Source organism: Macrotis lagotis, chromosome 1 (genome assembly GCF_037893015.1).
Source record: "Macrotis lagotis isolate mMagLag1 chromosome 1, bilby.v1.9.chrom.fasta, whole genome shotgun sequence".
NCBI lineage: Eukaryota > Metazoa > Chordata > Mammalia > Peramelemorphia > Peramelidae > Macrotis > Macrotis lagotis.
In genome coordinates, this window is record NC_133658.1 from 738,041,321 (window position 1) to 738,056,131 (window position 14,811).

At 35.4% G+C, this 14,811-nt stretch overlaps 1 pseudogene; it reads right to left on the reverse strand.

Moving 5' to 3' along the window:
* Nucleotides 1-8,535: 8,535 nt before the first annotated feature.
* LOC141506492 (coiled-coil domain-containing protein 115-like) lies at nucleotides 8,536-9,165 on the reverse strand (annotated as a pseudogene).
* Nucleotides 9,166-14,811: the final 5,646 nt, after the last annotated feature.

Here is a 14,811-nt window from a genome sequence, read left to right on the forward strand (position 1 = left end):
TTTGAGGTTCAGCAACATGAAGCTACATTCAGAAAACAGAACAAAACAAGAACATTTTAGTGAAGAGATTAGAGAGATATCCCAAATCTAAATCTGTGGGATATACCTGCTAGATAGAGGGAAGAATTAATTATAAGTAAAATGTGGTAATATTTCTTATTGTATTTATTTTATTTATTCCATCAAGCACTTGCCAATTACATGTAATTTTTTAACATTCATAAAATTTTTGAATTCTGAATTCTCTCTCTCCTTTCTGCATTTTCTCCACCCCCTTGAAAAACCAAGTACTATAATAGTAATTATAAATTTGAAGTCATGCAAAATATATTTCCATATTGGCCAAGTTGCCAAAGAAAAAATACATACACAAAGAAAAATAAAGAAAGAAGAAAAACTATTCTTTGATCTGTACTCAGAGCTCGTCAGTTCTCTCTCTGGAATTGGACAGAATTTTTCATCATGGATTTTTGGAAATCATCTTTGATCATTGCCTTTTATGGTTTGTCATTCTTACATTACTGCTGCTCCTGTGTACAAAGTACTCTTCACTTTGTTCACTTCACTTCACATAAGTTCATAAAAAGTTTTCCCAAGTTTTTCTAGAGCCATTTTACTTATCATTTCTTGTAGAACAATAATTTTCCATCATATTCATAAACCATAACTTGTTTATCCATTCCCCAAAATTGATGAACGTTCCTTCAATTTTCAATTCTTTACCAAAAATGTGGTCATATCTCTGAAAATATAAGTATTATAGTTAGGAAAAAAGGACAAAAGGACAAAGAAACATAAGCTTAATATCAGGTAATATCAGAATTTAAAATTACTACTAAACAAAAAAATAAATACTTTAAGAGAATCATAATTAAAAGTCAAAGTGAAATGTAACAGGCCCTGTTATTTAGTCAGTACTCCCTCTACCTAAATTGATCTCAACACAGAGACTCAAAATAGGTCTCAAAAAAGTGACATAAGGGATATGAATCCAGGTATTCCTGTATTCAAGAGTCATATTCAACTCATTATTCTATATTTCTTCTAAATTTTAACAATGTCATGGGAATCCCTAATATTCAGTATATATTGCTTTCAGCTGACTTCCAGTCTTACATCTCCAACACCTTTCAGACATATCAAATTTAATGTCCAATAGATGTCTTGAAATCAATACTTATAAAATTGAATTCATCTTTTCACTTAAACTGTACAACTACCCTAAACTTATTTATTGTTGTCAAGACCAACACCATTCTTTCGGTCCTCTGGACTTAAAAGCTAGGTATAGTGCTTAATTCCCTCCTATTCTCACCCTTCATAGACAATCTATTTTCAAGACATGTATATATTTGCCTTTGCAACATGTCTAGCATATTTTCCCTTCTCTTCCTTCTCTCCTTCTCTCACTGCTTGGTTCAGGCCCTTACTCATGTCTGACTATTGTAATAGCCAACCATGGAGTCCGTCAGAGTCAAATCTTCCCTCCTCCATCTGCCAAAGTGATTTTTCTAAAGTATGAGTCTTTACACTCAAAGAACAATAAAACTGTGCATATCCTTTGATCCAGAAAGACTACTACTAAGTCTGTGTGCCAAAGAGATCATGAAAAAAGGTAAAAAACCCACATGTACAAAAATATTTATAGCAGCTCTTTTTGTAGTGGCAAAGAATTGGGAATTAAGGGAATGCCCATCAATCAGGCAATGGTTGAATAAATTGTGGAAAATGAATGTTATGGAAAACTATTGTTTCATAAGAAATCATGAAGATCAGGACTTCAGAACAGCCTGGAAAGACTTGCATGAACTGATATTGAGTGAAGTGAGCAGAACCAGAAGAAACACAGCACCATTGGATGATGATCAGCTATGATACACTTATTCACTTCAACAGTACAATAATCAAAGATAATTCTAAAAGACTTGTGATGGAAAAATAGCATTCATTTCCACAGTTTTGAGTGAAAACTATGGAGTTTAATTGCAGCCCCAAACTTACATCTTCAATTCTTAAAAGTTGTCTCATATATTTTTTTCTCTCTAAAGATTTTTTTCCTGATTTGATATGTTTTTTACATATTAGATTGTCTTCTGTCAAGAGGAGGGGGTAGGGAAAAGAGAGAAGAAAAACTCAAAACTCAAAAAATAATCATTGAAAACAACCATTGTATGTAGATTGAAAAATGAATGAACAAAATAATAAATAACCAAATAAATAGATAAATAAATAAATAATGAAGTTCCAGAGATTCCCTATTGCCTCCAGGATTACTATAAAACCCTCTGTTTGGTATTCAAACCTTTAATAAGCTACCCCATTCCCCACATGCCTTTCTAATTTTTTTTGCCTCTTAAACACCCCCACAATGTATTTTTAGTCCACTGAAACTGTCCTCCTGGCTGTTCTAGGAACAAAATATTCTATCCCTTGCCTTCAGACATTTTCTCTGACTGTCATGTATACCTGGATTGTTCTCTCTCCTCACCTCTGCCTTTCAGCTTCCCTGGTTCCCTTTCAGGTTAAGCTAAAATTCCATCTACTGGAATCTTTCTTAACCTCTTTTGATTCTAGTGCCTTCCCTCTCTACCTCTCTAATGTTTCCTCGCTGTTTATCATTTATCCCACATCTAGACTGTACATATTTGTTTCCTAGCTATCTTCCTCATTAGATCATGAACTCTTTGAGATCAGAGACTGTCTTTGCCCTCTTTTTATAACCCCAGCCTTTAGCATACTATCTGGGACACAATAATGGTTTAATAATTTATTGAATGACCATTCCATTTCATATTGTGATTATGAGGTAGAAATATTCCCTATCAATGAATTCATCAGTAGCTATTTATGAAGTCCCTGCTGTGTGTCAGTCACTGTCCAAAGTGTTGATATTACAATGATGAGAATGAATTCTTTCTTCCATTGGTCTTGTCTATCAAGTAGTTTATATTAAATTCATACATGGAAGCACAAAGTACATACAAAGTAAATTTGGGAGATATTAGCAGTGAGAGAATCCAGAAAAACTTCCTGAATAAAGTTGTACTTGAGAAAAGTTTTGAAGCAAAGAAGAATTTAAGAGGCACAGGTGAGACATTTGTACCTTCTAGTAATGGGTCATAGCTTTTCCAAAGGTATAGAGATAGAGTGTGTTGGAGGAGCAACAGAAATAGAGTCAGTCTAGGTGCATTGTAGAGTGTTGGAAAGCAAGTAATGTATTAGCAAGCTGAAAAGGTAGGTTGAAAACAGTCCATGAAGACTTTTAAATGACAAACAGAGACATATGATTCCAAAGGCAATAAGAAGTCATTAGAATTTATAAAAAAGCAGAGGATTATGATCAGAACCATGCTTTAGAGAAAACATTTTAGAAATTGTCTGAAAGATAGATGAAAATGGGAAAAGACTGGGATGGTTAGGTGGCTCAGTAGATAGAGCACTGGCCCTGGAGTCAGGAGTACCTGAGTTCAAATCCAGTCTCAGACTTTTAATAATTACCTAGCTGTGTGGCCTTGGACAAGCCACTTAACCCCATTGCCTTGCAAAAAAAAAACTAATTTAAAAAAAAAAGAAAGACAATAGGAAAAGATTTAAGAGAAGTTGACCACTTATGAGGCTGTAATAATAGTGTAATCAAGAAGTGATAGTAGCCTGAACTAGGGTAGTAGTTATAAAGTTACTGAAAAGAATTTGGGAAAGATGATATAGATAGAGGGAGAAATGACCAAGAATCTGACGATTGAATGATAGGATAAGGGAGAGTGAGTAGTTAAAAATAACACAAGGTTGCAAATCTGATTAAAAAATGATGGTCATCTTCCCCAGAAATAGGTAAGTCCAATAGGATAATGGGAAGAAGAAAAATATAAAATGTCTGTTTTAGATATGCTGAGATCAAGTTTTTGCTATCATCATCATCATCATCATCATCAACACAATTGCCATCACCATCATCTTCATTATCATCACTATAATTATTATTATTACTATTATTATTTTAGATTTGATCTCCCTATTGATTTCCCCAGGCTGAAAGTACAGGGGCTACTCATGGACTATTCTTACTAGTGATGGGCATGGGAACTTAGTTAGACCTGTTCCATTTTAAACTAGGGCTGGTTTGTACTTATCTTAGGCATTCTACTTGTTCCTTGCTCCTAAGCCCTCATCCTCTTGAAGTAAAACAATCTGTTCAGACTACTCCAATGCCATTCAGAATTCTTGAACTCATGTGATCTACCAGCCTCAGCCTTTCTGGTAATTGGGAATGATTGATTACAGGTGTGATATAGACAGCCCAGCCAGAATACCCAGTTTGAAAGGTCAAATAGCTTTATTATGGTCTTGTGAGATTAGTACTCAGGAGATAGGGCTATGCCGAGGGAAATGCCCATATAAAATAAGTGAGAAACTATAGAGAAAATAAAAAATAGAAGAATGCCCAAGATAGAGTCTCAGATACCTTCCATTTGGGTGACATGGTTAAGATAATGAACCAGCAAGGATTTGGGGGAATAAGCAATTATATAGGTAGGAGAACCAATACAAGTAGTCTAATGAAAGTCCAGGAAAGAGGAGTAGAGTATGTTTAAGAGGATCAGAAGCTGCAGGCAGTTCAGTAAAGAACACTGAGAAAAGGCCATCAGATTTGGCAATCAAAAGATCATTGATAACCTTAGGGGGAAGAGTTTCAGCTCAGTCCTGAGATCAATAACTGGAATGGAAAGAAAGTGAGAAGAGAGGAAGTTATATAGAGTGCATAGATGTTTTCCCCCCTAGGCTGGGAGAGGTGGAAGAGATTTATGACTATAAAGATATGACTATAAGATATATGATTTATATGACTTATACTTATATATGCTTTTATATATATATATATATATATTTATATGACTATAAGATAAAGTCTAGTGAAGGTTTTTTTTTGTTTTGTTTTGTTTTCCTACAATTTTATTTGAGATTATTAGTTTACTTTTTTCCAGTTTCCAGGCAAAGAGAGTTTTCTTGATTCATCCTTTAGCAAGCTTTTGAGTTGCACATTTTTCTTCCTTCCTTCCCTCCCCCTCCCCCAAATCAATCTGATATAGGTTAAACATGTACAGTCATGTTGAACATATTTCCATATTAGTCATATTGTGAAAGAAGACTTGGAACTAAAGGGGGGGGGAACCATGAAAAAAAAGAAAAAACAAAAGATGTTTGAAAAAGTGAACACGGTAAGCTTTTGTTTGCATTCAGACTCCACATTCCTTCTCCTTCACAAGTCTTTTGGAATTGTCTTTGATCATTGTATTTATTAAGAAGAGCTAAGTCAGGGCAGCTAGGTGGTACAATGGACAGCCTTGGAATCAGGAGGACCAGAACTCAAATCTGACCTCACACACTCAATAATTACCCAGCTGCGTGATCTTGGACAAGTCACTCAAGTCCATTGCCTTGCAAAAAAAGTAAAGAGAGAGAGAGAGAGAGAGAGAGAGAGAGAGAGAGAGAGACATGCTAAGTCCATTTATAGCTGATCAGCATACAACATTGTTGTCAACATCTACAATGTTCTCCCATCTCTACTCACTTCAATGAGCAATGGAGGAGCATGCCCTCAAATTCTAGTTCTTTGCCATCACAAAAAGAAGTGCCATAAATGCCTCTCTACACATGGGTCTTTTCCTTCCTTCACAATCTCCTTGGGATAGAGATCCAGCAGTAATAATGCTGGATCAAAGGATATATATTTTTATAACCTCTTGCACAATACCACTAATGGGTCTATACCCTGAAGAGATCACAAAAAAGGGTAAAAACATCACTTGTACAGAAACATTCATAGCAGCCCCATTTGTGGTGGCAAAGAACTGGAAATTGAGTGACTGTCCATCAATTGGGAAATGGCTTAATAAGGTGTAGTATATGTATGTGATGGAACACTATTGTTCCATTAGAAACCAGGAGGGATGGGAACCCAGGAAAGCCTGGAAGGATCTGAACAAACTGATGTTGAGCAAGATGAGCAGAACCAGAAGAACACTGCACACCCCAACAGCAACATAGGAGTGATGATCAGACTCAAAGGACCTACTCATTCCATCAGTGCAACAATCAGGCACAGCTTTTGGATATCTGCAGTGAAGAACAACATCTGCATCCAGAGAAAGAACTGTGGAGCATTCACAAACACCAAAGACCACTACCCTTAATTTAAAAAAATGCTATCCCATTAGGAAATTTTGCCATCTCCTTTACTTTATTTTTTCTCCCCAAGGACATGATTTCTCTCCCATCACATTCAACCCAGATCAATGTATACCATGGTAACAATGCAAAGACCAACAGACTGAGAGGTTGGAGGAGTGAGATCAGGGGGAAAAATGCAAAATTTAAAACAAATTTTAAAAAATCAAAATAAATCCATTTGCACATAGCTCCAAATTGCTCTCTAGAAAGGTTGGATCAGTTTACACCACCACCCACAGTGCATCAGTGTCTCAATTTTCCTATATCTTCTCCAACAGTTATGATTTTCCTTTCCAGGAAACAATGAGTCCTCCCTTAGATAACATAGCATTGTATATGTCTGATAGGAAATTTTGTGCAACAGAACAGACTCCAGGGAGGTTTGATAGTTGTATCTTTATCCATGTATAAATATCTCAGTTTTCTTCAGCTTAAATAGCATCCTGAATAGACAGTCTTCACCTATAGGTTTACAGTATATTCTAGAGAATAAAGCTTCACATCTAACCTAGATTTTCTGTCACTTTATTTTAACCCTATTATTATTATTATTATTGATATTATTATTATTATTATTGCAAATTAGTGGGTTTAAGTGACTTGTCCAAGATCACAGAGCTAGGTAATCACTAAGTGTCTGAGGCTGGTCTGATTCCAGGTCCACCCCCACCCCCACTCCAGAGCCAGTGCTCCACCCACTGTACCAAACAGCCATACTTTACCCTATATTTTTAAGGTTTACACTATCAATTGGGGAATGGCTGAACAAATTGTGGTATATAAATATGATGGAGAAGTATGAATCTGAAGGAAAACCTGTCCAGGTAGACTTCAGAAAAGCCTTAAAAGACTTGAATGAACTGATGCTGAGTGAAGTGAGCAGAATCAGAACATTGTACACATTAACAGCAGCATTGTGTGAAAATCAGCTATGATGGACTTAGTTCCTGGGCAGTTCAATGACCAAGGCCAATTCTAAAAGACTTGTGATGGAAAATGCTACCCATATCCACAGAAAGAAAATATGGAGTCTGAATGCAGACCAAAGCAGACTAGTTCCATTTTTAAAGCATATTTCATGTTTTTTTTTTCTTTCTCACGATTTCACGTCCTTTAGTTCTGATTCTTCTTTGACAACATGACTAATATGGAAATGTTAAACATTATTGGAAAAGGGAGGGTGGTAGAAAAATGTGAAACTCAAAAGCTTACAAAAAAGATGAATGTTGAAGACTGTCTTTGCATGTAATTGGAAAATAATATAGTGTTAAAAATCCCAATAAGTTGGATATTCTCAGAAAAACCTGGGCTTACATGAGCTAATAAAGTGAAATATTCTGGGTATAAGTAACAGCAATATTGTATCTGTGAATGACAGTTTTTCTCAACAATACTGAGCCCTTTCCCTGTGAATGACAGCTTTTATCAACAAATCTAAAGGACTTATGATGAAGGTTGTTCTCCTTCCCTAGAGAAAGAGTTGATGGTCTCTGAATACAGATTGAAGTATATCTTTTTTCTTTAAACTTTATTTTTTTGAGGTTTCTTTTTTATGGGGGGGGTAGGATGTCTACATTTTCTTTCATATCATGTAGATCTGGACCCTAGACCATAAATCACACTTTCCCTAGAGCTTATGAAGTCAATTATAATATTATTATCATATGTTAATATTCTCACTAAGTGGGCATTTTTATATGCATTCTGGGTAACACTAACCAACAAGGCTATGTAGAAATATGTATTACAGCAACAAACTCCTTCATATACTGCAAAACCCTGTTAGAAATAGCACTTCTGGAGCAGTCACATGACACAGTGGACAGAGCACTGGCCCCAGTTCAAATCTGGCCCCAGACATCCAACAATCACCCAGCTGTGTGAACCTGAGTAAGCCACCTAACCCCATTTGCATTGTAAAAGCCAACAAAACTAAAATTAAATTAAATTTGCTTTAAAAAAAAGAAATAAGACTTCTTGCCCTATATAAGACCCTAGTTTTCATCCAGCTCATTACCCTGCCTTAGCTTGGCTTGCTGACAGTCTCTGAGTGGCAATTCTTTGGAGAAGATACTTCAAAACATTTTGGAACCTCATCATAATCAAATGTATTTGGCCTACCTGGTTACTGGCACTCTGTCTCTGGCCTGCTCTGTCACTCCCAGGGAACACAAAAAATGAGGGGAGGACAGGATGAATTACCAGTCAAGTTCTAGGAAGGCCTCAAAGGCAAAGGCTAGAAAGGCAATGGGGGGGTACTCAAGATATAAAGTATTTAATTTGGTTTGGAAATTTTAGATAATATGTTCATGTCATTTTCATCTGATCAAGCAGCTCTCTTATTGTAGACTTAGAATCTGGGCTATTCCCGACTTGATGTGGCTCTGGATCCCAACTATCTCTCTAGCCATCTGCAGAGCTGCTTGGAAACTTCCATGGGCCTATCACAGACTCTAGGGCACCAAGATCCCAAACCAGGTCAAGAGATCCCTTTCGGGACATGCTCTGGCAGATGTAGATGGGGTGGGTTGTAGAGCAGCACCCTGAAGCTGGGGCTATCCTGAAGCCCTGGAAGAAAGAAAGGCTCTGGTTATCGCTCCCTATAATCAGTCATGCCTTCAGCCTCCTCAGCTCTCAAGTCCTTCAGGGTCCCAGATCTAGTGAAAATCACCTGGAACTCCGGCCAACAAGGTTTGGGCTCACTGGTGCAGACCTGGAAGAGGGGGATCATAGAGAAGCCATACTGAAGGGGGCTGATGGCTGTGGCACCCATAGCATAGCAAGTCTTGGAGAGGGAGAATCAGCCCTCCTCCATTGCTCTCCTAAATTCCAATTGCTCAGCTCCAGAAACAGCTGCAAGAGGCATGCATCAAGCTGGGAGGCCAGAGTCCCCAAGAACCTGACCCCAGTGTTTTGGCTGCTCTCAGTCATCGCCATGGCCCGAAAAGCTGTCCTAGTGAAGGCTTTTTAAGGTTAGGAGACATATTTGTTTGTAGGCAGTAGGGAAGAAACTAGTAGATAGGAAGAGATTGACGAAAAAGGAAATATATAATTACAAAACTGCATAGAGGGTATTCCTTCAACGATCTCTGGATATAAAGAAGTCCTGGTAAGGAAAATTCAAATGTATTTTGCACAGATATGCTCTTTGTCTCAGGTGCTTTGGCTCTTATAGATGAAACAGGTGAGATTATAGTGTAAAGTATCAGTTAGAAGCCCACTGTAATAATTCAAGTGAATGAACATGATGGCATGGTTGCAATGGTAATTAAAAAGACTGGTTGCATGAGAATAAAAAGAATGTAAGAGAGATATAATGTAGAGATAGAATCAACTACACATAGTGAAAGACAAAAACTTTAATGTTGGATTCAGGAGATTGAAGATTATCTGTTCAACCAGTAGTGTGTGCTATACCAAAAAGTCTTTCTAGTCCTTAGTTTTCTAACCTGCATGATGAAGAACTTAGGCTAGGTGATTTCTTAAGTTTCTTCCTATTCTAAGTCTGTAGTGAATTTCACAGAAGATCAAAGATTATAAGACTGGAGTTTGGCTAAATGTTAGTGTCAGTGAATTAAAATAGAAAAACCAGATGCTTAATATTATCCTATGGAATCATGGAATTTAAAGCTAAAAGACATTTTTACAGAGAGATTTGTACTGAACCTCTCAGTTGATAGATGAGAAAGTTTAAGTTCAGACAGGTTAGATGACTTGACCTGAGTCATATACATACTAAGTACATTGCAAAAGCTGTAATCTGAAACCAGGTCTTCTAAAACCAAAGCTATCCTCCTCCCCTTCACTATGTTTGCTCCTTTTGTCTATCTGCAGTGGTAGAGGAAATTTCCTTACCAGAAATTCTTTATATCCAGAGACTGATCTATGCAGTTTTGTTACATATATTCTTAAAATATATCAAGTAAAATTAAGTGACTTGCCAAGGATCACATTTATAATACTTGTCAAAGGTGAGAACTAAACCTATTCCTAAATCTGAGGTGTTTATGCACTGTGCTAAGTGGAATTTCACACAAAATATTTCACTCATAAATGATGGGATAGTTAACTATTTGCAAGATTGTATCTTTACCTAGTGCATTTTTGTTGTTTTTGTTTGGTCATTTTTCATTCATATCTGAGTCTTTTGTAAACTCATTAGGGATTTTCTTGACAAAGATATTGCAGTGTGTTTTGCTATTTCTTTCTCCAGTTCATTTTAAAGATGAGGCAATGAGGCAGGATTAACTGGCTTGCCCAGAATCACTACGTTATGAGACTGTATTTGAAATTAAGGAGATGAATACAATCTCTAGCCACTGTGCCATTTAGCTGCCTCAACTCCTCTTTTGTATGCTTGTTTTCATACTTTAAAATACATACACATACATATATTTGTATATGTATATACATATATATGTGTATATGTATATACATATATATATGTATATGTATATACATATATATTTACTATCTAAAATAAGGTAGGTCTGCATATTTTTCAGGAACAAAAATAATAATGAAAATAAAATAAAAAAGAAAACGTTTTTTTCAAAGATTTTACATGAAATCAAAGTAAGTTTTCATTTAATGCATATATATAGATGATCCTTATTTATCTCATGCTCCAGGCTCCCTAACCTTGAAATAAGCTAAAGGAACGCCAACTCCTGTCAACCAAATGTGAAAAAAAAGTCATAATTTGTAGGAATTGGGAAACAATTTTAAAATAATATTTAGGCACATAATTTTTACTGTCTATCATTAATGTTGAAGATTCTTTAACTTGCTGTTAAAATTGTAGATCCTCATAATACCAGGTGGTGGAGCTGGTGGATAATGGTTCATGAGAGGATTAAGGCTTTCATTATTAAGTCTGGTTGCTATCTTTGAGATTTTATTTTTTACAACATTCATTGTGATGTTTAGTCTAGTAAACTTCCAATAAAACTTAATCCTTGCTTGATTTTGAATTTTTATTTAAAAACTTCAATAATCACTGAAATTTACCAACTCAGGTCTTAAAACAATAGCTAACCAGAAAAGTGGCCTTGGTCTTTCTAGTCAGATCAGTAATAGTTACCAATCCTTTATTCAGTCAAAGAGCAATATCTTCTCAAAGTAAGTGTTTGGGGAACTATTTTGCTGCTGAAATTTGTCCTCTTCAATTGATGTTACTGCTTGAAGGTATAGGAATATAGAGTTAAGTGAAGAGTTTACATAAGGGAGGGTCAGATGACACAATAATGATATATGTTCTAAATAAAGAAGTATGCCTCTGGTCCAGAGACTCAAAGAATATTTTTTTAAATATTTTTCATGCATTATTTCCTTTCCAGTGAGAATTAAGTATAATATGAGACTTTTAATTTTTACTATTAATATTTTTCAGAATCCACACTATTGTATTTAAGCAATTAATTTTTTCACTTTTTGTATGAGAAATGTTATAGCTATCAACTGAATTATAATCAATGATATTGATGAGTTAATACTAAATCAAAATATTTTCTTTATTTCAAAATTTTATTGAGTTCCTATAAATGTGAGTTTGAATAACTCGACATGACTGCAGCTATAAGTAGGGGATAAAAACAATCCCCACTGCCCTTACCTTTAAAGGAATTTATTCTTGAGTTGGACTTGTTAGTTAGATTCCTAAACACGAGAAAAATTAGATTGAAATAAAGGAATGATTCAAAATAGCAATAGAGGAAAATGTGTCACAAGGACTGGGCTTGGAATGAGAAGCCATAGATTTAAATCCTACGTATTAACTCTGTGACCATAGACAAATTGCTTAAATTCTTGGGCCTTGTTGCATTTATTTTTTTTTTTTTTTGCAGTGTGGTTAAGTGATTTGCCCAAGGTGACACAGCTGGTAAATATTGTGGATCTGAGGTTGCATTTAAACTCAGTTCCTCCTGACAACAGAACCAGTGCTTTAGTCAGCATGCCACCTAGCTGCTCAACTTTGTTCCCTTTTTATTTAAAAAATGAGGTGAGATGACTTCTATGCTCTCATCCAGTCCCAAATTTATGAACTATTTATCCTATAATAAATTACCAAATGATTTATAATAGATAAGTTTTACAAACTGAAAGCAATCACTTCTACTTGAAGTTATATAAGTACATACCTCAAAGTATATGTGTTATACTACCTCAAAGAGACAGATCACATCTCTAATGATATTTGTGCCATTATAATTTTAAAACAAACAAAATGCCTTCTCAATTGCTTTAGTAACTCTCAAACTGTGGATAATATAACAGCACCATTGGGTATATTGGATGTTTCTTTTTTAGTTTTTTTTTGGGGGGGGGGGGCAAGGCAATGGGGTTAATTGACTTGACCAAGGTTACACAGCTAGGCAATTATTAAGTGGCTGAGGTCAGATTTTAACTCCAGGGGCAGTGCTCTATACACTGCCACCTAGCTGTCCCCTTATATTGAATGTTAATTACATATAAACTACTTAAGTGGATTAAAGATAATCTGAGCTGATGCATAATGGCTCTTTTTCAGTATAGATGAAAATCCAAATTTAATGTCTTCCAGGAAAAATGACACATTTTCTCATCAGATTGCCTTTCAAATTAACTAAGAATAAGGGGCAGCTAGGTGGTACAGTGGATAGACTCAGGAGTACCTGAGATCTAGTCTGGCCTTAGACACTTAATAATTACCTAGCTGTGTGGTCTTGGGCAAACCACTTAACCCCATTCATTGCCTTGTAAAAAACCTATAAAAGAAAAAAATTAACTGAGAATAGTTTACATTTATAAAGTAGCTAATATTTATAATGTATTGATGTAATCCTATGAAAAAATAATACAAATAATATTTTCCCCATTCTACAGATGAGGATAATGAGGCTTTGAATAACTGAATGATCTTCCAGAGGTTATCATGGTAAAGTTGTGACCCAAGCTCAAGTCATCTGATGCTGCTTATTCTACTATGTTTATAGCTGTCTCCTAAGAAAATTAATTGGGAAGCTAAAAAGTGCAGGGGATAGACTGATGGGCTAGGAAGACCCATTTTTCTGAGATCAAATTTGGTCTCAATCACTTACTAGCGACTTACTAGTGACCCTGGGCAAGTCATTTAAATTTGTTTGACTAAGTTTCTTCATCTGTAAAATGAGTTGGAATATTTTTGCCCAGAAAACCCTAAATGTGGGTATACTATACTCAAGTATAATCACTCACCAGAAGGAATTATTATTTCCCATTATATTTACCTAGGTATGTTTAACCAAAGATAGAAAACATACCTGACACATTGCTGCAACTCTCCATAATACAGTAGCCATCATCAGATTAACATGTAATTTGGAATGAATTAACAAAAGGCAAAAAAATGAAACAACATAGATAATGTTAACATGTCATTTTTTAAGTCAATGTGTGGCTTGTAGGTATTCTTAAGTACAATTTATTTGCTCACTTCTATTTGAGTTTGATACTACTAGATTTCACTGCATCTAAATGATAAATGTTATTCATTATGCATCTCAAAATAAAACCATAAAAATGGATGCAAAATTGAATTTCTGTCATCCATGTAAGAGATCACAATACTTGATGTAGAATGGATCTAAATTAACGAGAAGAGTGTTCATCAAGTTGTTGCCAAGTCAGTTTTTGGAGATTGACAAGGAATAATTTGAGAAAGATGTTAATGAGAACAACTACAGAATAGGAAACAAAACATATACAGCTCCTGATCTCCCTTTATAACTCTCTACTCACTGGTTTATTCATCACATAATCATTAGGCACAAGAGATTGCTCCACTAATTCAAAGATTTCCAACTACAAAATTCCATGCACTTTTATAAAGCAAGGTCTCTAAATTCAAGGAACTTTCATTTTAGTTGTCCAGATAAAATATCTGAAGACAGGAAAAAGTAAAAAAAAAAATCTGCTGCTCTCTTGGTTATCTCATCATCAACCTTTGGTTCAATTGTCATCATTTATCTACATCTCTAGCTATCTTTTTCACCCTGACCTCCAAGTCCACATTACTAACTAACTGCCTTTGTCATCCTGGAGATACATTAAACTCATCCTGTTAAAAACAAACAAACAAAAAAAAAAACAACAAACCATTAACTTTCCCCCAAAATTCATATCTTATCCCAATTTCCCTACTTAGTTGATGACACAATCATCTATCCTGTCACCTAGTTTGAAATATTGGATTCATCTTGGACTCATCTTTACCTCACCTCACTGATCCTTTTCCCCACTTTCCAGATGTTGATTTTGCTTTGATTGGATCTATTCTCTTTTCTCAACTCACTTTTCTACATACCCAGTTCAGTCTATCTTAACCTCTCAGGTAGACTATTGTAATAGACCTTTAATTGATTTACTTATGTATAATCCCTCCCCTCTTTGATCTCTCCTTCACTCACTCACAAACATATTCCTAAAGCACAAGTCTTACCATGTTATTATTATGTACAAAAAGCTTCAGTAGGTCCCTATTGCCTCAGGATAGAATACAAACTCCAGTTTGACACTTAAATCCCTCTACCTTTTGATTTAAACCTATCATTAGATTTATTTCAC